General features: G+C 40.6%; 1 protein-coding gene across 2 annotated transcripts in view; it reads right to left on the bottom strand.

The window, feature by feature from the left end:
• The window catches only part of LOC150085832 (uncharacterized), a 101,643-nt gene that overhangs the window by 53,764 nt on the left and 25,055 nt on the right, over positions 1 to 22,824 (bottom strand). Inside the window, exon 1 of one of the 2 annotated variants that reach the window (XM_090374266.1) lies at positions 18,901 to 18,992. The exons of the other annotated variant lie outside the window; for it this stretch is intronic. The gene's annotated coding sequence lies outside the window, so the exon portion shown is untranslated. Of the gene's footprint in view, positions 1 to 18,900; positions 18,993 to 22,824 lie in introns of those variants that run through there. 2 annotated transcript variants of the gene reach the window in all.

The following is a 22,824-nucleotide window of genomic DNA, read 5'->3' on the forward strand; positions in this document are numbered from 1 at the left end:
CTGAGTCATGCTTAAGAACATCAGTTGCAATGAGTAGCGACTATTTATTGAGTTCGTAAACAAAGCTGCTACTCTCTTTGTTGTGGCTGCAGCTGCAGACATTCCATCCCTTGTTCACATGCTACGAAATTAAAAACATATGAACGAATGACGTCGAATTATTTTATGATGGCTAAAGGCGACAACCCCTGCGAGTTCGAAACAAAAAGGAAGGAGATTGAATCCCATCGTGTTGAAAGTGCTTGAAGAAACAACAAAGCTGAAAAGTGAACTACAAACATGTGCATGTGGAACATACTAGATGGGAATTGAGCGTTGTTTCTCCAGCAGACATCATATACTGTATGTGGCCAATCCAGACATCTCTCAATTGCGGAATTATAGTCATTACATCTAACGTGGCTGGTCAGACAAAATGTGTAAAGGAAGTTGTACTCGCGGTACAATAAAAATCGCAAATGAAGTTCGCTTGAAGCATTTGTACCTCTTCCAACAAAATCATCTCGCTTACAGCTTATTGGTAATGGTGACCATTAATTGGTAATGGATCCACTGCGGCAATGAGCCTACTCGATTCTCGCAATGTGACCGCAAAGTTAAGGGTATCTTTGGAATGGGGAGAGGTTCCCTTGGATTGAAGAAGTGCTAACGTATCACCTACATAAAGGGGTTATAAGAGGGATGTTGGTAACTACAGACCGATTATCCTGATTTCAGTGTTAGGGAAAAATCTTTGAAGCATTGATTAAGTGTGCAATAGAGGGACAATATAGATAGATAACGTTCTGAATAAGCAACATGGCTTTCTTAAGGTGAAATGTCATATTTCATTAACTTAGTAAGCTATGTCAAAATAGTTCTTGAGTAACTGTCAAAATTTAACATAGTTACTCAAGAGCTGGATGTAGGAAACAATTTGGACAGTTTATTTGAATTTTAGCATAGCATTTGACTCAGTACCTAATGAGAGGTTGCTGTATAACTTGGAACAGGTTGAGATTACTGGAAAAATTCTAAGGTGAAGTGATTGGGTGGCTGCAAAGCAGAGAGTTGTGATTAATGGATTGTCTTCAGATTGGTGTATAGTCAGAAGTGGCGTTCCTCAAGTTTGGTTCTTGAGCCCCAGTTGTTTCTGATTTCCATTAAGGACATCGACAATGGGATAGAAGGCTTGATATCAAAATTTGCAGACGCCGTAAAGATTGGTAGTGTAGTTAATTATCAGTACCAAGCAGCGCTTCTTCAGGATGAATTGAACAGGCTGCAAGAATGGCAGTTATGTTTTGATGCACTTGGGGAACAGCAAACCCCAAATAAATTATACACTTGGTGGGGCTGAATTAAAAACAATAGAGAAAGAAAAGGATCTGGGAGTTATAATACGGGCAGATATGAAGTTTTTGGGGGCAGTGTAAACAGGCAGCTAGGAAGGCCCATGTGTCCTATCGATGATTTTTGAACATTATCCTGAAGAGATATGAAGCGCATAGTCCCATTGTATAAGGCAATTGTAAGACCACATTTGGAATAATACTGTGTTCAAGTATAGACACTTCATCTTAAAAAAAATTGAGCTTCTTGAAAAGGTTCAAAGATGGGTAACCAGAATCGTGAGATTGGCAAAACGGCGACCGTACGAGGAAAGATTCCGATTATGTGGGCTACAAAAGCTTGGCAGCCAAGCACTTGAGAGGTAACCTGATCGAGGTTTATAAAGCGCTGAGAGAAGTTAGTAAAATGAATGAAGGCATCAGTTTTTATAGAGAATTCCAGAACTCGGGGGTCATAAATTCAAATTATAAGGGGAAGAGGTTTAGACTAGATGGCAGGAAGTTTTCTTTTAGCCAGTGAGTACTTGATTTCTGGAACAGGTTGTCTTTGTAGGTTGTTGAGGCTGGCAGTTTGTATAAATTCAAAAGGTCAACTGGATAGTTACTTACATGAGGAGGGAAGCAAATAATTGGTATTTTTTTAATCAGTTTTGTCCATTTTTTTGTCGGTCAGTACAACAAAAGTCTGTGGCTTCCTTGCGCTATATAGCTATTACAATAAATCAGTATATCACCAGTGGATCGACACTGACGTAATCTATATTGGCGATCATTGATTAGATGGAAGGTTTCAAAACAGTTGCAGGATTTCTGCACGGGTTGGTTGCTGTAGGGTTTTAGGTGCAATTCAATTCCTCGTGTGGTAGACCACAGGAGTGAAGTGCTGGGAATGCTAGGTGGTGGTTTACCCAGATCGTCAAAACAAGGGTTAGAAGAAAAGTAGGATACTACTAAGTGGGCTTTGTCTCTAGCTGAGGTGTTAGTAGAACCATTAGATTTTGGCAGAGGGGTGAGTATAGATGGGAAAAACTTGCGGCCAATAGCTTTGGCAAGAGACCAGAATGCTCGGCTACCGTTTGGATAAGAGGCAAGATTTATATTCTTAACGTGTTGAAAATCTAGTTTGGACTGAATAATAACTGTTTTGCGAGCTTTTCTAAGCAGAAAATCAACATGGAGATATGGATGTAAGCCAATTGCAACGTTCTTATCTTGAAGCTGCATTAATGATTAGCGTAACAACTTTACCGCTGTAAAGTCAGGGCAGACAATGACACCTTCCAGTCATCTAATGCCAAGGCTGTTATAATTGAGGAGTGCAGTATTCTGTCTCACGCCGGCATGCACGCATAGCAACAGGGACGTGATAAGGCACATCCAAAGAATACGAGTGTTTCTCTGAACCTCTCGTAACCGGTGTAGTCTTTACGAACAACATTATTCAACCCCTCCCCCTCCCATACGGAAAAGGCTAGGGGTCAAATCTCGTCTAGAAGGAAATTTATGGGTTCTTTACACATCATGGCCAGGTTAGTCGGTCTTGGCCGCTTCTGCAAATTCGAGTTATTCGGCTAACGAAACATGCAAACTCATCGAAGAATAACCTCAATATCTTTGTAAATATAATAAGGCCTGCACAACCCGCTGGTTAGTGCGAAAGAACCTCACTGCCCAATTTTGAGTTGATAATGATCTAGCACACGTGGTTGCTCATACATTAAATGTTCTTATGTTCTCTACCTTGTAAACGCGTCTGACTCTGTGCGGCCATCCCACAGTGGAAACAAAATTTATTTATTCGAACCTACTCGATAAGAAGATTGTGAAGGGAAAAAAATATCCAAGAAAGGTTATAAGAATGTACAGAGCTGCTCATAGACAGCTGAGAAGAGACGCAATTTAGCGAGAAGTGGATCACCGAAAACAATTTGAACATTTCATTTAAAATGTCATAAATAACATCATATAATATTAATAAAGACATGAAATTGGCTTCAAGATTTAATTTTTCGGTACAGTGACGCATGGCTCGACTTCCCCTGTATAAATATGGTAGGATTCTTAATTCACAAACTAATTTCTAAAGGCTTTCACGTAGTGGCGCACTTGCTCCTGGTCCTTCCAGGTTGCGCTGGCTCCCAGACCAATCCAATTACTCTTGATCCACAGTCCCTACGACCTTATTTTTAGAGCGCTCAAATTTCTGCGCCAAGTGCCCTGACTACCTTAATCCTGCATTGTATTTGTTGAATATATCGGAGGTATCTTTAACAGTTGTAATAATACCCAGATGTTTTGCTGCGAAAAAAAAAAGTTCACAACTAATGAGACTTTACCAAAGCAATAAGAAGTTAACAGATGGGCAAAGATAATAAGGCGCTTCAATACTTACTAGTGTATTCAGACTGTTGTAATCCCAAGGACAATTCAATTAAAAAAAACTACGCATGGAAATCCTGTTTTGGAAGATGAATGATAAACGCCATTCAAAGGACTAAGGACACGTATATCTATCCTTTATAGCTCACTTAACCAAAGTTCCATGGTCAAGTTTCTGCGGTATTAACACAGCTATATGCATCAGTACAGCAACACGCTATGAGGACGTTGCAACAGATTGCACTGTACATACCGTATTGGGAAATATCCCTAATACCGTGATCACAGCACGTATAGGTTGGAATGATGTAGACAGAGGGGAAATGGGCGTATCCGAACAAAAAGTCTGCATAATCCATCTGAATACATGGCTTGAAGTAACGGAAATGATGACGTGGAGGTACTTTATCTCTTTCATTATTCAGAGAGATATTTAATATTAGTAATGGCCAGATGGTGCAAGGAAGCCTATGGCTTATGCTACACCAGCCAAAACAAATAAGAGAAAAGGAAATGGACAATCTATGCATTTGTCTCCTCCCTTAGGTAATTATCCAGCTGACCTTTGAATTTCCCCAGAATGTCAGCATCTGCCAAGTAGGTAAGTTATCCCAGTAATTGATAACTTTCTGGCTAAAATAAAACTTCCGGCACTCCAGTCTAAACAACTCCCCCGTAACTTGAAATTATGGCCCCTAGTTTCAGAATCATTTATCTAAGCGATCCTGAATCCCTTGATCATAGTCTATGATTTTCCTTACTACTGAAGTTAGACTAACCGGCCGGTAATTTCCCACTTCACTTTTAGAACCGCTCTTATGTATTGGAGATACACTGGCACTTTTCCAATCCAATGGAATCACTCCCGAGTCCAGTGATGCTCTCATAATTAGTCTCAATGGTTCAATTACCTCACTTAAGATTATAGGGTAAATGCTATCCACCCCAGGAGCCTTACTGGCCTGTAGGCTCGAAAGATTTTCATTAAATAAACGTGTCAAATTTCAACTTCACTACCAGAATTTCTCATTGACGTGAAGGGTTTTCCTTCTATAAATATCGATGCAAAGTAACTGTTGAGTACATCTGCAACTTCAGCTCGGGTATCAAATACTATCCACGTCCATTACATAAGGGTCCGATCTGGTTTGTCCTTCTCTTCTTTGCATTTATATATGTGAAGAATTCCTTATCTCCCCTCTCTGCCAGTGATTTCTCATAATCTGCCTTTGCCAGCCTAACCCTTTCAGTGGCTCTATTACAGATCATTTTGTAGCCGTTATAGGCTTCAGTACTTTTTATTGCTCTGTACCTTTTCCATGCAGTCTTCTTCTGCTCAAGTAATTAGGCAACTTCATTATTCATCCAACTTGGAATCCTCCTCATGGAGTATTTTTTCAATGGTATATAAACATTCAAGGCTTATATACCATTGATTAATGGTACATAAGATTAATGATATATATGATTAATATTTTAAAAGGTATACCATAATTCGATTGTATTCGCTCTCTGTGAGATATCTACCCAGTTAATAGAAGCCATGTAGCACCTTGAGGATCGTATTTTCCTCTCCTGAAAATAAAACCCATTCCTTTGCCTTTTACTACTGCTACCCCTCTCTTCATCTTCCACCGTAGATCTCCATGATCACTTCGTGCTACTGGTTCCTCTACTGTCAGCCTTATTATGTAATCTGGTTCATGGGTGATGATGAGGTCTAGAGTATTGTTTTCCCTGACATGTTGATACAAATAGCAAACAGCTAGTTGATTTAAAAATATCGTCCCCCATGTGGAATTTCCCTTCCCATTTGCTCCAATCAATTAGAGGCAAATTGAAATCACCCACAACAATAAGACATTCACGTTTACTTGCCAATCCATTTGCATGTAGAGGCTCATCCTAATCTTCACAATCTCCTGGTCTGTAGAATACTTCCACTCTCATACCTTTGCTTCCAACTATCTCACACCATTCAGATTGTATACTAACATGCGAAACGTCTGAATCCGGAAAAGCTTTGGTCGCGCTCGGGCTACTTTTGATAAGCAGCATGACTCCATCGCCCCTTCTATCTACCCTGACCTTCCTAGATACTATACAGTATTTATAATGTATAAATAAAATCAAAAACGAAAAAGTCCCCTCGATGGACCTCATCGAGGGGAAGTCCGTCAATCACCTTTGGTCTGCTGCACCCGATGTTCTAGTAGAACTAATCAACACGTGTCTTAATGAAGGCTCCTTTCGTACACGTTGGAAACACGCCAACCTAAGGCGTGTTTCCAACGTTTTATCCAAAGAGCTAAATCGTCCCACTGATACAGCCAAAGCGTACCGTCTAATTGCTCTATTAAATATTAGGAAAAGTATTTGAGAGGTTACTTCTCACTAGTCTTCAGTCTGTCTATGAAACCAAAGGACTCGCCTACCCACTCCAGTTTGGCTTCAAGCAAGGGTGCTCAACTATTGCTACACTACTAAAAACCACCCCAGCTAGCAGATAATTCTGATGCTCGTACTGGAGCTTTTTTATAGATTTTAAGGGAGCTTTTCACACCGTCTGGTATCAAGGGATCCTGCGGCGAGCCAGAATATCTGGCTGCTCCTTCAACATCTTCAAATGTCTTGCAGGCTACTTCTCTAACAGAAAAGTTACCATGAAAACAAAATTTCACAGTAAAAAAGGTAAAGTGCAGCCATTATCAACATTTCGTCATTTAGACGAAACAATCATCAATACTATTGCGCATTAATATTTCATAACTTCTGTTAGCATTGCTTGTTTATATCAATAGAAGGAAGTTCCACAAATAGATGACTTCGCCGACACATCTACAAGTTAATAACAAAGCGTAGCTTAGGGAACGTTATTAGTTTCCTCATTTCAAAACTGAACTGTAAATATAAGCGGTGATCAACAAAAATAATGTTTAAAAATATGAACAAATAACAGTAAGGAACTGAGATTTGGCTGTTGGCCAAAAAACCGGTTTTTCGTCGTCTGCACTTTGGTGCAGACGACGTTATTTTTTCACCCTGTTAAGATGGCGGACCGGGGGGGGAGAGATTTTAATGGGCTTCTTTTTTTAAACACTGCAGACAAGTTAGCTAGTGTTGCAAGAGAGTTACCGTTATTTTATCCCCAGACAATTCACGTGCTTGGTCCAGCAAAGCAAGCAGGCACAACAGACTTAAGCCTCGTGGCTTTAGCTGCCTTGGAGCTTAACACAAGTTCGATTAAACTCTCTGCAATCACCACTTCTAACAGAATGTTATGATTAAAAATGGTGCTAAGATCAAATTAATTTAATCTGTGTGTATTAAAAAAAAAAATAAATGGCCACAAAAGTTAACCCTAATAAAATACTCATAGCAATTTCCGATACCTTTTTAGGCGCGTTAGGATATTTTGTACGCATAAGCACATATTTTCTTCACCATGTCCGTCCGTCCGCCCGCATGTAAGAAGAACTCCTAGTGAATAGATTTTCATTAAATTTTTGTATTTGGTTCATATTTTCCGTATTACTCTAGGACGAAAAAAAAAAAAGGATCGAGGCCGAATTTTCAACCTACGTTCTGTTGGTCCTTGGGAAAATTTCAGGAACATGCACGATTTTACAGCACTCAGCCCCCTCCCTCCCCCGCTACAAAAATCGGCATAAACGAAAGTATGTTTTCGCATTAATTGACAAGAAAAATGCGGATTGCTACCAAATTTAACATATTGCACGTGGGCTGAAATACTGGCACAACTCAAAAAAATCAGTGCAAGCTAAAATTGTCAGATTATTTTATGAATGGGCTAAGTGCCAGCATCTTAATTATCTAATCAAGTATTAGAGACTTGAAAGATAAAATGACTACCAGTTCATAGATAGTACTAACTCAAAAATCATATTTTTTGAGATGTGTCGCATTGCAGTCCACGTGCAATATGTTCCTTTGGTTCCTGGTTCTAAAATCAATTCTGATTTCATAACTCAGTTCCCTATAGAACTAGTACTATAAATTTGGAACAGAAGCGCTAATCCACTTCAATGCTTACTTAAAATATTTTAGGAATCTTTGTAATAAATTTATGTCCATGGGTTGACTTTTGTTATAAATCCTGAATTATTACTATTTGCCAACTCGCCTGAAATGCAATGCACCGCGTACATTAACCTTCTTTTCAGATTAGAAAAACAAAAATCTATTTTTATCCCCCAATAGTCTGGAAAATCCCAACTTTGAATTGAGAAGGGCGAGGAGTTGTAGTCATTGTACCACCCCATAACCCATTATTGCTTTATAATGGAATTAATTTTCTGATAAAGCATTGCTGTTTCATATGAAATTTAGCTTTCAATGCAGTACAAGTGGCACTTTGAAACCATTGTAGTGTTGATCACAGCAAATTAATATCGACATCATCATTGGTTTATCTCTTTTATGAGATGGTTTTCTGAGAAAAGCACTGGTATTTTCTGCCACAGTTAAAAACCTTAGGGAAAGAAAGTTCCTCAATTCCGACCATCTGTAGAATTGGCAGCACAGCTCATTATTCAGTAGAAACTAATATGTTTGGGGGACGTATGTATCAGTGGCGACCACTTGGAAAAGGGGGTGTCCAAAGTCCTATATGGAGGGAGTGGGCCACAACCTGAACCGAGGGGGCTAACTGTCTCTGGTTGCTTAGGAGTCCACCAGGGAACAACGAGCACCTCATACGTAGCCCTGACACCAGTTAATCAGGAAATGGCCAAGTTCCACTACTACTAGTGGCGAAAAATCACAGGAATCCCTCATCCACTGGAAGCAATGCAATATCAGAAGATACTAGCAATACCCCGTACCACTAGGAGCTCAACTAAGTGGAACCAACATAAGATTACCCCTCGAGCAAAACAAGAAGTCAACAAAATCATGTCCCGGAAGAAACTAGCATTAAAAAATAATGATAATGAATAAATAAATAAAATAAAGTGACAAATTAATTAAAAATTAAACTACAGGTATAACGTGAGAATTAATGCAATCGTTGACTTAAATGTTTAATAGATCTTTAAAGGTCTCTCCTCTGAGACCACAAGTTAAGATGATGTAAAAGTTAGTCAGGAACGTTCTGAGAGTCCAATGCCAAAGTGCAAAATCGAGGGAGATCAAGGGGCAAAGTCCAGGTTGATCTTAAAGTTTTCGCTCTGAAGAAAAAAGAGAAATGGAGACAAGTATCTTAGACTTTTTTTCCCCCTCAAAACAAGAAAGGTATCAAAACTTATAGTACCCAGTATCGTGCATGGGTTGAAGGAGAGGATGCCGGAAACTGCTTCGCTCCAATTCTCCAATAGACAAAGTGGTGATATTGCATCGGTTGAAGAGTCGGTAGATGACTCATCAACAGTATTTTCACATATATATCTTTATTGCAATCAGCGAAAATAAGTAAATTTTACATGTATGCCTGATGCAATGCCCATAACAGCAAAAATGCTAGGGGTTTAACATAGAAAAAGACTCGTATTAATACTGTTGATGATGTTTCAGTGTATAAGTATTGATACTTGAGCACTGAAAGGACAGAATTCATGGGATGCCTGGTTCCTGGGCAAGGCTACGCTGTCACCTCTCTCGCTAGTGGATGAACCAACCGCTTGGCAGGTATACATGCACACTGCATTCACGTAGACGGTAATTCGATGTCAGTATGGATAAACGTCGTGAGTTAACAGATTTTGAAAGAGGGATGATAGTGGGTGCCCGACGCATGGGTCAGTATCTCTGATGTGGTACAGAAATTACACTCTCCCCGTTCAACAGTGTATCGGGAATACGCCATTTCCGGAATAACATCTCATCGTGGACAGCGCTGTGGGAGGAGAGAGGTGGTGGATGAACGCGGCCGTCGACGCCTGTCTCACATTGTTTCAGCCAACCGGAGAGTGACCGTGGCACAAATCACTGCCGAATTGAATGAGGGAGGTACCAGAAACGTCTCCACCAAGACCATCATCATTGGGACCCACCAGAGTCCCATTGGGTTCTAGCGAATCCCATTGGGATTAAACAAATCAATTTCATGATTAACTCATTTTCATCAAATTGCGATACACAAAAGAAAAAAAAAATCATACAAAAGATATGGAATATAATGAAAAGATTTCGTGCATATATTCAAAAAGTTACGTTTTCCGTGTTTATTATAAATTTTTATAATTACATAATCTAAAAGTAAAAGAATTAACACATTTTAATTAATGATATTTGAGTCGACCCCACTATTACGGGGAAACTGTAAATCGTATAAGTTGACTTTCACTCGCAGCTCGTGCGGTCCACGGTGGCACAGTCGTAGCGTGCTCGTTCGCCGAGTGGAAGGGCCTGGGTTCGAATCCAGCAGAAGGTATTGAGGAAGTTTTCCTGCCTTCTTCCACTCGGTGCTGAGTTAGTCGATCTCAGGCCGTGGAGTGAGGTTTTCTCCGGGTACTCCGGTTTCCCCCTCACACACCTAAAATCGACAGTCGGTCACACACGAGGTTACAGACCACTACACTTCGCGTTTCTTGAAATTTCAATGCCCCGTTTTGGGGTATTGAACTTTCAAGGTTCTCCTACGGGAGCTACCCCCGCCCGGGAGAGGGTAGTTCCTTGCTACCCCACCCCAGAAAATGTTTAACTAATTTATTCTTGATTAAAATAGTTGTTTGACTCACCCAATATGATGAAAGTTTACAATATTTATTATTACAATTACTATCATAGTTGTTTTAATTAAATAATCTGATAGGAAAAGAATTAACGCATTCTAATTACTGACATTCGGGCTGTGCGAATTTTGAATCATCCAGTATAAGCATTAAACTTGATTAAATTTAATTAAGTGATTAAATTTAAATTCAACAATTTAAATCTTCTGTTTTTTTGCCAAGATTTAAAATTCGTGACCTTCTTTTATAGCCACCGTAATTACATTTGAATTATGTTACAACTAGAATTCTCGCCAAAATTGTTTCTAAGTAAAGATTATCACTCAGCCTTTCCAGCCTTACCCTATCTACAGTAATATTACCGATCAATTAGATTAAATCTTCAGGAGAAGTGTCCATCACAAGTTGTAACATTAAGACTAGGAACGGTCACGGAAAATTGCTGAGAAGTGTCTTAAGAGGTTCTGTTTCCATTCATTGAATTCTTCGGAAGAAAACGTTTACAAAGCAGAAAACGAAGAACGGTTATCAACTAATACAGTATTAGTTCACTGAATTCTGTGGTTTAGACGGATGTCAAGGTTTCCCTACAGCACGAGGTATTGCACTTATTGATGCACACGATCAGCTTGTGAACTGCCGTCCAGGCAGCCAGACAAAACGATGTAGCCTGGGTCTCAAGAGCCGAGCGTGATGGAACCTCAACGAGATCAGCACAGGAAAGAGTATTATTGTGTTAGAACTGCTTCATTAACCATTCCAGGCAGCAGGTCACAGGAGATCCTTGGGGACAAACCCTTGTAATACAATGGTATTTTGTTTTCATAGAGATCTTCCTGTGGTCAAAGTATTTGGTAGACACCGTTACAAGCAGTAAAACGTAAAGACAACTCCAAAATGGAGTTTTACCGAAATCTCGTGATGCAGCATGACACATTGTGGACATTGAAAAGATGGCGATTGCCCTTATGAATGAACAGTTGGGCCCGTATTTGGGGGCTCAGTGACACAGATATATGGGCTTTGATAAGTTCATGTGCGCATAATCTCACTTTTCCAGCAGGCTGCGTCATCAATGATTGCGAAACATTTTCATTTGTACGATTTTTGGAAATTTCACGTTGATACACATTTCCTGAAGCAGCAGATGCTATGCATATGGGCTAAGAGCGCAAGTAAGTTACACAGGTGGATTCGACCAATGACAGACATGGTGACATTTGTGCTGAACTTTATAAAATATTCAGTAAATGTATATCAACAGAGAACAGCTTTTCTTCCTCAATACTTTTTATGGTTTCTGATTGTTGTTTCTTCAATAAGCTTTTTTAAAGAAGGTTTTGTTCCAATTTCAGAAAAAAAAATATGTATAATACTGCAATGCAAGAAACTCTGTTAGAAGTGATAAACGTTTTCGTAACCGAGCATGTACAGATCTCGGAGGACACCAAAACCACGTGGCGTCAAAGGCCTTTTGGATATAAAAGATGAGTTTTTTAAAACTTAACCGGAAGTTTTCCTAAACTTTCACGATAAGATGGAAGGAGGATCTGTTTTTCGAAATCCATACCAAATCATTAAAAAGTAGATTCGAGATACCATTTAAGCCTGTAGTGGACCATGCCAAGATGCTAGTAAGAGGAACTCAGTCGATATTTATGTGGATGTGTTTTGTCTTTTGCTGGTTTGAGGAAATCCGTCAACAAATGAGTGGCTACAAGGAATAGCACAGTAATTTCCAGATGGGAACCAGATTGAAAAAGAAATCAGCATGGAATGAAGGGAGTTTAATTACAAACAACGCCCTTCATTTCTTCTCATTGCAACATGCAAGGGATGCATGGTGTTGCTGCTGGTTCTGATGGAAAGAAGGACGTTTCCAACAACGCTGTTGCTTCCCTGATGGCAACGAATATCTCATCAGACCTAGCAGCATCGTTAGTTGATATACTTAAAGATTCCTGCAATTTTGAAATAGTAAATGGCTATTTATAAAGTACCGAGTGATTCTGATGCACTCACTGCAGATAGTTTGGAGAGAAGAATGTTTCTGAAAAGGCATATGGGATCCGCCCGAACTATTAACGGAGGACCAGCAGGCAATTTGCCAGGCAAACGAAGAATATACAACACACCAAATAGAGTCCCCTTTCACAATAGATGAACTGCACGAAGCTGCGGCAAGAACAAGGAACAAAAAATGTCCCGACCCGGATCTAATAGAACTAGAGATGATAAAAAAAAAAGCCACAAACCATCCCGGAAATTCTACTTCGACTATTCAACTGCTGCTGTCTAAGGACAGGCCAGTTCCCATCTCGATGGAGAACAGCCAATCTAAAGCTGATACCCAAGAACCCAACCAAACCCCAGAAATTAATGAATTCTTATCGGCCAATAAGCTCTGCTCTTAACGCTAAGCAAACTACATGAGAGACTACTGCACAAGAGATTACAACAGCATTACCACAAAGCAAATCTAAACACATCCAAGCAGTACAGATTCACACCAGGATCATCTACAATTAAAGCCACCCAGGACTTGATCACAAAAGCAGCTCAATGCACTAAGTACTTCCTCGATATAGCGGTGGACTTTGCCGGGGCGTTCGACACCCTTTGGTAGCCGAGCGTCCTGGCCAGACTCAGGGCAGCGAAAGTACCAATGAATTTATACAACAGCATCAAAGCTTACCTCACAGGCAGACGTGTATAGGTAGTGACGCCCTTCCGAAGTTTAAACAGGCCAGTCCGCAGGGGCTGCCCTCAGGGATCCGTCCTGAGGCTGCTCTTGTGGAATGTGGTATTCGATGAACTACTCACCGTGAACTTGGGCGAAGTCTAGGCCCAAGCCTTCGCGGACGACTTGGTGCTGATGATTGCGGCGGACTCACGATCCGGACTGGAGACACATGCAAACCAAGCCGTTCGAATTCTACAGGACTGGGCCATGCTCCATACTCTCAAAATTCACCCGAGAAGACTGATTCAGTATTACTGAAACTTGAGAAGGCCACCGAAAATCAAGAAAAAAGGGGAAACAATAAAACTGTCAAATCAGATTAAATACCTTGGAAGACTATCCCTGTGCTATAAAGCAATCTTTATCCCGGTTATCACTTACGGGTCTCCCGTATGGTATGTGAAAGTGGGTACTGCAGTGAATGGAAGATTAATGGAGACACTTCAACGAAACATTCTGCTCACAATATCAAGGGCGTGTCGTACAGTGATCACAAGTGCACTGCAGGGCCTGGCAGGGGTCCTACCTCTAGACCTGGAAGTGACCCGTTGCGGGCTTATGTATCACCTATCAAAGGGAACGCCGACCACGATAAATGACTTTACCATCGACATTACCAATAATCGGAAGAGAGAAAATCAAAGAACAGTAGATCACTTGACACAGATATGGCAAAACAGTTGGAGCGAAACCAGCAAGGGAGCAATTACACGCAAATTCATCCTGTACGTCACCAAACTATACCCAAAGACACCACCGTGGCTATACCCGGGATGAAACACAACCTTCCTACTCACGGGCCATGGGCCATTCAAAGCCAAACTGAACGCATTGGGCATCACAGAAGACCCTGGCTGTACCTGTGGAGAACAGGAAACATGGCAGCATATTATGCATGAGCGTGAGTTGTACGAGGACCTTAGAAGCCTCCTAATCACAAGGATCTAATACGTACCTAACAATGAGGAACACCATCTACTAGACACGCTCGAGGAGTTCACGGCCCTCAGCCGCTATACCAAGATGGACCAAACTGAAAAACCCCAGGCTAAAATGACAGATAGTGGAGACATATCCAGCCAAGTACAACACGAAAACTCAATGACTAAAGATGGGACAACCCCCTCCCCACAAGAAACGGACCTGGACTGACACCATAAAGCCACATTACTAAGGAAGAAGAGACAAATCACACTTGGAGGGGACCTGGACCTATGTGTTGTGGTAAGCCGGACCCAACAAGTCAGCAGAGACACTGCCGTCACAGAACAAGACTTGTCACACCCACTGGACTGAACTCTACTCCAAGAATGAAGCCATCAAGAAACAGACAAAGGCAGCGACGCTGCAAAGGCGCCATATGACGACCTGTACTGCGCTCTAACGCAGGACACTCCCTGGCGGGTGAGGGGAAGACCTTCGGCCCCACACCCCACGTCGCCCTCCTTTCCCTCCGGTGGGGCATGCCCCACTGCCAACTCTGGGGTCGCCTTCCCTATTAGCCCCATATTTCTGTCTTTTCCCCCCAGCCCTACTGTACCTAAACAGCGTACTTCCCATGCAGCTATCAAAATTCATAAGTACAAATTAACTGCGTTGATATAAACCTTTCGACTTCCATTTTATCCAGCGATTGCCCAAGAATTTTTTTTGGTCCTACCCACTGAAATCTCAGGAGATTAGGTGGCAAGACCTGCCAGAGTGAAACTAAAACTACTGTGTTCCTGGTCTGCCTCGACGGGGCGAAGGTGGAGCAACGTTGGGCCTCAGCAGGGGTCGAACGGCTAAACGACCAGATGAACAACGGTACACGACACTACATATATACAATATCCACACACTTTAAATCTCTGCCATTTCCAGTGACCTGGTACACCCGCAATGAAAACTACGCGAAGATGGGGGAAAACTCTGGTGCCGTCTGACACTAAATACTCCTTTCACCCTTTCCATTTCAAAGAGGACTTTGTGATTTGCCATTAAGTTTTTCAATTGTATTCCAGTCGGGTGTCGGTATCTTTGTTAAAAGTGGCTGGAAACAAAATCCCCAAAGCCCTTCCTTCTTACGCGACGTGATTTGGCTCTAAGTCGTTTATATCTGACAAGGTTACTGATTGCAAAATGCCCGTGGAATAGATTCCATACTACTTTTTTCCTATTTTTTCAATCTGTATTCCACCGGTGGTATGCATTAGGTGTCCTGCGCGTGACCATGGTATTGCAACATTGGCTGCAACTCATTTACAGCATCAATGGGTTGACACAATGAATTTTACTCATGTTTCATTTGATGAAACATGAGTAGCATATTTATTCCAGTTAGCTTTAGTTAATTTCCAATTTGTTCGACTCTCACTTTCAGATGCAGTTCAGTTGTAGTTTAAATCGACAAACTAAAGGATCACTGCTGAAAAGGCCATCCAATACAAACCAATGAAAAGTCAAAGCTTCCCCCCCCCTCTGGAAACTTGGGTTTTTCGTCCAAGAACAGGCAAATCGACTATAGAACGCCCGCATTCACGAACATAATACATTCGGGCAGATGAATGCAAAGTTAAGCTGTGTTTAGGAACCATAAATGTGTTGGCAAAGCATTGTTTGGAGTAGTTTTCCCTCGCTTGTTCAATTGAGGCGATCTTCAAAGTGGGTGGTGTCCATTAAAATTGTAGTAAACAGATTGATAGGAAATATACAGAAACAATGGTAAGTGCGTTTGATGAGTGCAATGCGCACTTGCCTCTAAGGAATTACACAAGAGCTATATCTGAGAAAGATATCTGGAGGAGATTCTAATAAAATCGCAACACCTCGATTAGTTGTGTTTGTTGATTCTCTATTTTGTCTGTAAAGAGAAAATTGATTGAAGGGAACACTTTAGCAATTAAGTTGATTTCTTGTAAAGATATCCCTATTGGCTTACAATGGGCGATAGATTCATACAGGTCATCAACGTAGTCTTCTACAATACCACTGTAAAGTATGGGTCCTTTATTTAAATTTAGATGTGGAGGATTTGGCCAGTTTGTTTTTAGGGACTGGCTTGTTGTGTCACTCACTTTGAAATTTCTCTTTCTTGGGTAACATTAAGTTGGTCTTTTATCCATATCACCTTCAGTATTTTCAATGTTCTCTTCTTGTGTTGAATGGATGTTTATTGGTTTTCACAGTTGATTCCTTTTTTTGTACTTTTTTTTTTTGAAACGCTGACGTAAGAACAGATTGGATTGATCTCGGAGTACTTTTAACCTGATCTGATCTGACAATTTTTGTTGTGAATCTGTATCAAAAGACTTCGCCCACTCAAAGAGCGACAATTCGGAGGAATTCTTGTCCCGGCCTATGTAGTGGTCGTTTTCTTTTATGGGTAACCAATGTATAGCTACATTCTGGTACGTCTAGGAGTTGGTTTTCTTTATTCCTGGTATGTATTCAATTTTGTGCTTTTTTGATCTTCTTTCCTATTTTACAAAAGTCACATACTTTCGATTATTCTGAATGGGAGCCTTTACAGTTTCGACAACACAGTGACTGAGCAGCATAGTCTGCTTGCGTATAGTCCTTCGATTAGCAGTTAGAGCAAACAGCATGTGTCGCTTATGAGGGGCCAAATATTTGGCCCCTCATAACATGTAAATGCTTATTGGCAAAGTGGCCAATAAGCATTTACAAAAAATAAATGGAGAAATTTGTTAATAGAGTGACCTATCAGAAAATGGATTATGAGAAATGAAGCATGATCTGTTTTAATTTCTCTTCTGAGTCCTTTGTAATTTGAAGTGTCATGATATGATGAGCCCATACTGGTGGATGATTTCGAAAATCTCTTTAGCTCCTTTTAGCGCTGATTGACTAGTTTTTCCGCTCAGGTTTCCGACCCTCCCACTGGGAGGCAAGAACAGTGCCTGGCATGACCAAGCCAGTTGCAAAGAAACAGATGGTTAAAACTAAAAATATACACTCGCTAACCCTATCACAGCAAGTTGGGGCTGATGAACTTTTTTCGAAGCAATGATCAAGAATTTAAAATCTTCAGAAGAATAAACAAAAAATAATTAATGTAGCACTAATGAAGAGATTTTTTGGTGAACCATCGATAAGGTACCTAATAAACAGTATTACTTTTATCACCATCAGATAAATATATATATTTCAACATCACAGGATGTTATTCTATAAAAGTACAGTACGTGACAAGATATATCTGATCCAACAAATCCACAAGTGCTAACATTTTGTTCTAATCACGGTGTCTCCAAAAGATGGTTGTCTATCAAGCTGGATCTTTCTACAATCAGTTGTGGGGGGATTTCGAGAAGTTTGGAAAGATTAAAGGTTTGTTTCTAAAGGATCCTGGAAAATTGTCGTTATATTTAAGTATAATAACCACAGGTACCTGAATTACACGCAAAAACAAACGTGTTTATTTTTGAAGTGATCAATAAAGAGGAAAACGCGTTTGTGTAATAAGAAATACTTTTTTTCCCTGTAACATTCAACTCTACTGCTTGTTGAGGTATTAACCACGGGTTATTATAGTTGTGTATGTGTGGATTGTTTCACAGGCCTATTTAAAAAGAATTCGGTGTCATCGGCTAAGATAGCCCCTTCTCTCAATGCCCAAAAAATTCCGGAAAATTATCAAAATAACAGGAACTGTTTTCATAATTTTTTCCTATTGTTTATTAATGGTTGGGAAGTACCAACCCTGCACTTTTTGCATATTTTTACATAGTTTATTTTAAGGTATACGGAAGCTAAAAATTGTATAAAATTATCTAATAATTAAATAAATCGGTATAAAATTATCTAATAATTTTATACCGATTTTAAAAGCTGTAAATGTAGCTGAAAAGGTGACAATTAACTGTTAGTTGTCACCTTTTTAGATAAAATTATCTAATAATTTTATACCGCGTAACTAAGCGTCTGCAAATGTCTCCTCATGCACAGCAAAGACACGTGATATTTTTAAGTAATTTAAATACTATTCACTAGATGGCAGCAGGTGGTCTAAAAATTAACATTTCAAACAACATTTACCCTTTTAAGGAACTCATTCTCATTCACGGTTTAAAGCACGCAAGTTTTATGGGCTTCTGATGAATATCCATCAAACCTTAGATAACGTTTACCTACGCTGATTCGTTTTTTGAATACAAGAGGAACCATATCAGCGATGATTACACGCAATGAAGAAATATTCCAAATTGCTACATCCAGCGGTGTGTACAAGAATAGATTTATGCAAGCCGCGTGTTTGAATACACTTGATAACCACAGAATTGTTATAGTCGTGGATTGAACATTGTGGATTGAACAGCGACCTCGAATGAATTTTTAGCATTGCATACTGTTGTTTATGGTGGTGGTGGTTTTTCAAGAGCATCAGTGACTTAACCATATTGTGTCTGTATGGGTTCACGAGCGATTTACGAGTTGTAAGGGCTGAAAAACCCTGAATAACTCATGGGGGAACCCTAGGACCTTTAGAAATTCCTTCGGTCATCGACAGGATTTGAATCCAGCCTCTCCAGATGAGTAACAAGTGGCGAATCTAATGTATTGTCAATGAGATCACGCATTGGTACTATTGGTCCATGTTTGGAGATTATCGTGAAATCTAACCAAGTTTGAATATAAACGCGTTAAAATTTTAGGAAAAAAAATATGGCTATTTTCTTCTCGAGTTATAAGAAATGAGTTAAAGAAAGTTATTTGATTTCAGTAACCCTAAACAGCAAATGATTTTACTCACCTAGTTCTTGGTATCTAGTTTTTACATCAGGTGTAATGAGAATGCAGGAAAAACTAAACATCCTTTTGATCCCTGAATTCTGTTACGTCCTCGTGGACGTCTGAAGTTGGAATTCTTATCCGAGTGTACCTTATCTATAAAGCAGTATTTGCAGGATCGTAAAATGTCACGCGCCCATATTATACTGACAGAATAGCGAAATGAGAAGACCACATCACCAACAACTCATTTGTTGATCCTACACAACATCGATACGTTGAATACTACACGCCCTCGATTTCTGAAACCTTTTGTAAGGCAGCACGTGCGCAGGGAACAGCTGTACTTGTACGCTTTACTTCCGTAGAAGGGGGGGGAGAGGGGAAGGACAGGAAAGTAAGGGCACAACAGCTAACATGATGCGCAGTATCAGATATTACAGTCTCAGAATAACGGTGAGTGCCGGGAGGGGTGCGATATTAATTGGAAACGAAACGGGAAGGGCTCTACAACTGCGACTGTTAATTCTAATTATGCGATCGGCGATATTCGACTGCCACATTAAAGTTAAGAGACATACAGAGAGGAATCAAATATTAAAACACTAACAGACTTAAATCTAATTAGTGGTATTTGAATTATTGAGTTCGCAGTTGCTAATTTCAATCGAAATTGTTACAGCTTACAATCGCTACCAGAGGGGAAATTTTATTTCCAGAAGAACAGCTTTTTTCTGCTAACTGTTTAAGAGATAAACCAGAAAGTATGGCACTTAAATGAACTTCCCCTCCCCCCTCAAACAGGTGGAGGACGGAACTAGCGTATGTGGGACACAAGTTACGAGCGTCCTCATTTGTGTCAGTTTTTTAAACCTATTAACTAAAAATGTAGCTAGGTGTGGTAATCTTTGAAGTCCACAAAAGTCAACTCGAGGACTTTCCAGTGAATTCTAAGATATCGAGAACTTCTACAAGAGGGCTCTTAAGGCCCACCGGATTCGAGCCTTCTGAATTCTAATTAGTTCAAGCCCCAGTGAAGATTACCTTGACTAGAATACAGCATTTGTCGAAATATTCCCTGCAAGTGATCACAATAGATTTTTTTTTGGCCAGGCTGTTTGGCCCGAAGAGGCGCTCTTCAAATAAACGAAGATGTTGATCACTATAACTGTGTTTTGGGTGGATGAAAACATAGCGTTAAAATTGAAAGAGAAATTAACTCTCCTGAACTTATTGGGAGGAATATCATCTGACCTTTTTAAGGGTCCGTAGTCTAAAGAAGGACCCTTATAACGTCACTCGGTTGCCTGTCTGTCCGTCGGTATGTCACAGCATTGTATCTCTGGAACCATCAACCTATTGACTTGAAATTTTGCACGAGTTTGTGCATCATGTGGGCCAACATAACGCCATATTGATCGTTGTTGACAAAAATTTGTCTGAGAAATGGGATGGGGGACAAAATGTTGTCGACAACCTATAGCTTATTATGCAACGTTTCAAAGAGCTCAACGAGTATTTTTAAAATTAAAAATGGCGGCGCCAGACAAGAAAGGGTAATTTCCGTGTTCCCCCCCCCCCTCTATTTCCGTCGCTAATGGAGCTAAAAGTTTAAAAATCACATTAGCTACGCGTTATTCGATGTTTATCAAGGAAAAACTCTTCCTATTGAAATCTATCATTTACGTTTTGTGTTAAAATTAAAAAACAATTTTTTTATTGCTCTTCGATAGCGCGCTTTCTTTTATTAAGTAACTCTCCTTTTGGTGACAAAAATAGTTAGTTAATAATTCTATAAAGTTCATTTATAAATTTTGCGACGAGAAGTATTTTTTAACAATTTTCAAAGCTGGAGTTGTGCCGGCAAGAAGGTACTCAGAGAGCCAGTGTTGAGGCGGTGGTGGTGGGGAGGCGCCTGCGCGGAGTCTTGCACAGTCCTCACCTGTCAGTCACTTCTCCAGGAAGAAGTCGGAGTAGCTTCTACTACACTTGTCATTCACAACACCTGAAGATTATGCAAATAACTTACGTTATTCGCATAATCGTAAGTTATTGCCACAGCCCCACTACTCGGCTCTACTGTACTCTATAAAAGCAAATCAGTCTCTTCAAAATCATACAGTAGATGTTTGCCTGCACTACAGCAGCAATGCCAACAACCTTGCAGGAAAAAGCGCCATTGGTGAAGCTGTACTCTCAGAACAGCAACAATGCAGTTGCTGCTATCAGAGAATTCCGGCATCAGAAACGCATAAGGCCCACGTGGACCTATCACTGTTTGTGCTCTCCGCAAAATTATCGCGAAATTTGAAGCGACAGGACTTCTTGGTGTTCAACCAGGTACAGGTCGAAAACGAGTGGACTCCTCTCGTGTTGAAGATGTGGCTATGGCTGTCGTGGATTTATCGAGTCAATCTGCGTGTGGTTGTGTGCCACTGTTTCTCGTGAAGTGGACATGCCGTATTCCACTGTAAGGCTAGTAATGCATCAGGTGCTGCGGTATTATCATTAAAGATGCACATGCTGCAGCAGCTAAAGCATGGTGATGCAGATATTCATTTCACATACGCACTTCAGCTTCTGGCGCGAATGACAGCGGATATCACTTGACCATCGAACATCCTTTGGAGTGATGAAGCCCACTTCTGTTTAAATGGACAAGTGAATACGCGAAACTGTCGCATTTGGGCAACAGAAAACCCTCGAGTTATCCAAGAGGTCACGTTGCAGTCTCCAAAAGAGCTGCAACAACGTGGGTGCCTTGGATACCATATTCATGCAAGGTGGTGTACCACCTCACATCCACCGTTGTGTCCAATGATTGCTAAGGCAACACTTTACAGACGAACGGGTCATTAGCCGTTGTTTTCAGACATCTTGGCCACCCCGACGAACCTCACCCCATGCGATTTCTTGTTGTGGGGTTTTTTGAAGAACCAGGTGTATCGGAAAGGATGTCAAACTCTGGCAGATCTGATGGACAGCATTAGACTTCATGTGCTGGCTATTCCAGTTGTTGACATGTTACGTTCTGCTGTAGAAAATGCTGTTCTTCGAATGGAAACTGTTGTTGACCAAAATGGAGAACACATTGAACAATTGTAGCGCTGTTCAAGTCATTTGTATTGCCACAGCGCCATATAGTGACAAATTTTGTAACTAATTTTTTGCCCAATAAATGGCTAGCGCATTCTTTATTGTACCTGTTGTCCAAATTTCTCTTCAGTACGAGCCTTAGAACTCGCTCCAGAGCCCTCTACATTGGGATACTTTAATTTTAACAACCTTTGTATATCTGTAAATTCCGTGTGTTCTCTGGTCGGATTGTCTGTTTTCCTTGAGGGAGGGGGGGGAGAAAGTTGTTCACAGTTGAGCCAAGCTCAACTGTGAACACGAGCCTGACGAATGCCTTCGTGTGTGGTTCAAGCAACACGAATCCATGGATTCGTGCCCACTATCTAGGCAGGTGGCAGTGGTTTCTTAGTATGGGGCTTAATATGTTTAGCTCCAAGAACTAGGACCGCTAATGCGTAATGACCAACGTTTCACTAATGAGGAATACCAGCAGCTCTTAGGAGACCATGCAACCTGCCATATTGAATTTTTTTTTCTGGACAGAAACGGGATCTTCCAAGACGTTAATGAGCCGTATCATTGGGCCCGCACTGTGCACAAGTGGTTCAAGGAACACGGTGAAGATATCACACATCTTGATTGACTTCCAAATTCGCCTGACCTAAATCTAGTTAAACACCTATGGAACGTTTTTGAACGGGAAGTGAGACGTATGGACAAGCAACTGTTATCTGTTTCAACACTGTGAATAGGTTTGCAGGCAACATGACTGCAGATCCTTTCCTACTTCTAGTGGAGTCAATGCCTAAGCGAATAGCGGCTGTTATCCGTGCAAACTATGGCCCACTTACGGTGTTAGGTAGGTGGTCAT

This window comes from Mastigoproctus giganteus, chromosome 5 (genome assembly GCF_048544385.1).
Source record: "Mastigoproctus giganteus isolate SK-2022 chromosome 5, ASM4854438v1, whole genome shotgun sequence".
In the NCBI taxonomy this organism is placed as follows: Eukaryota; Metazoa; Arthropoda; class Arachnida; order Uropygi; family Thelyphonidae; genus Mastigoproctus; species Mastigoproctus giganteus.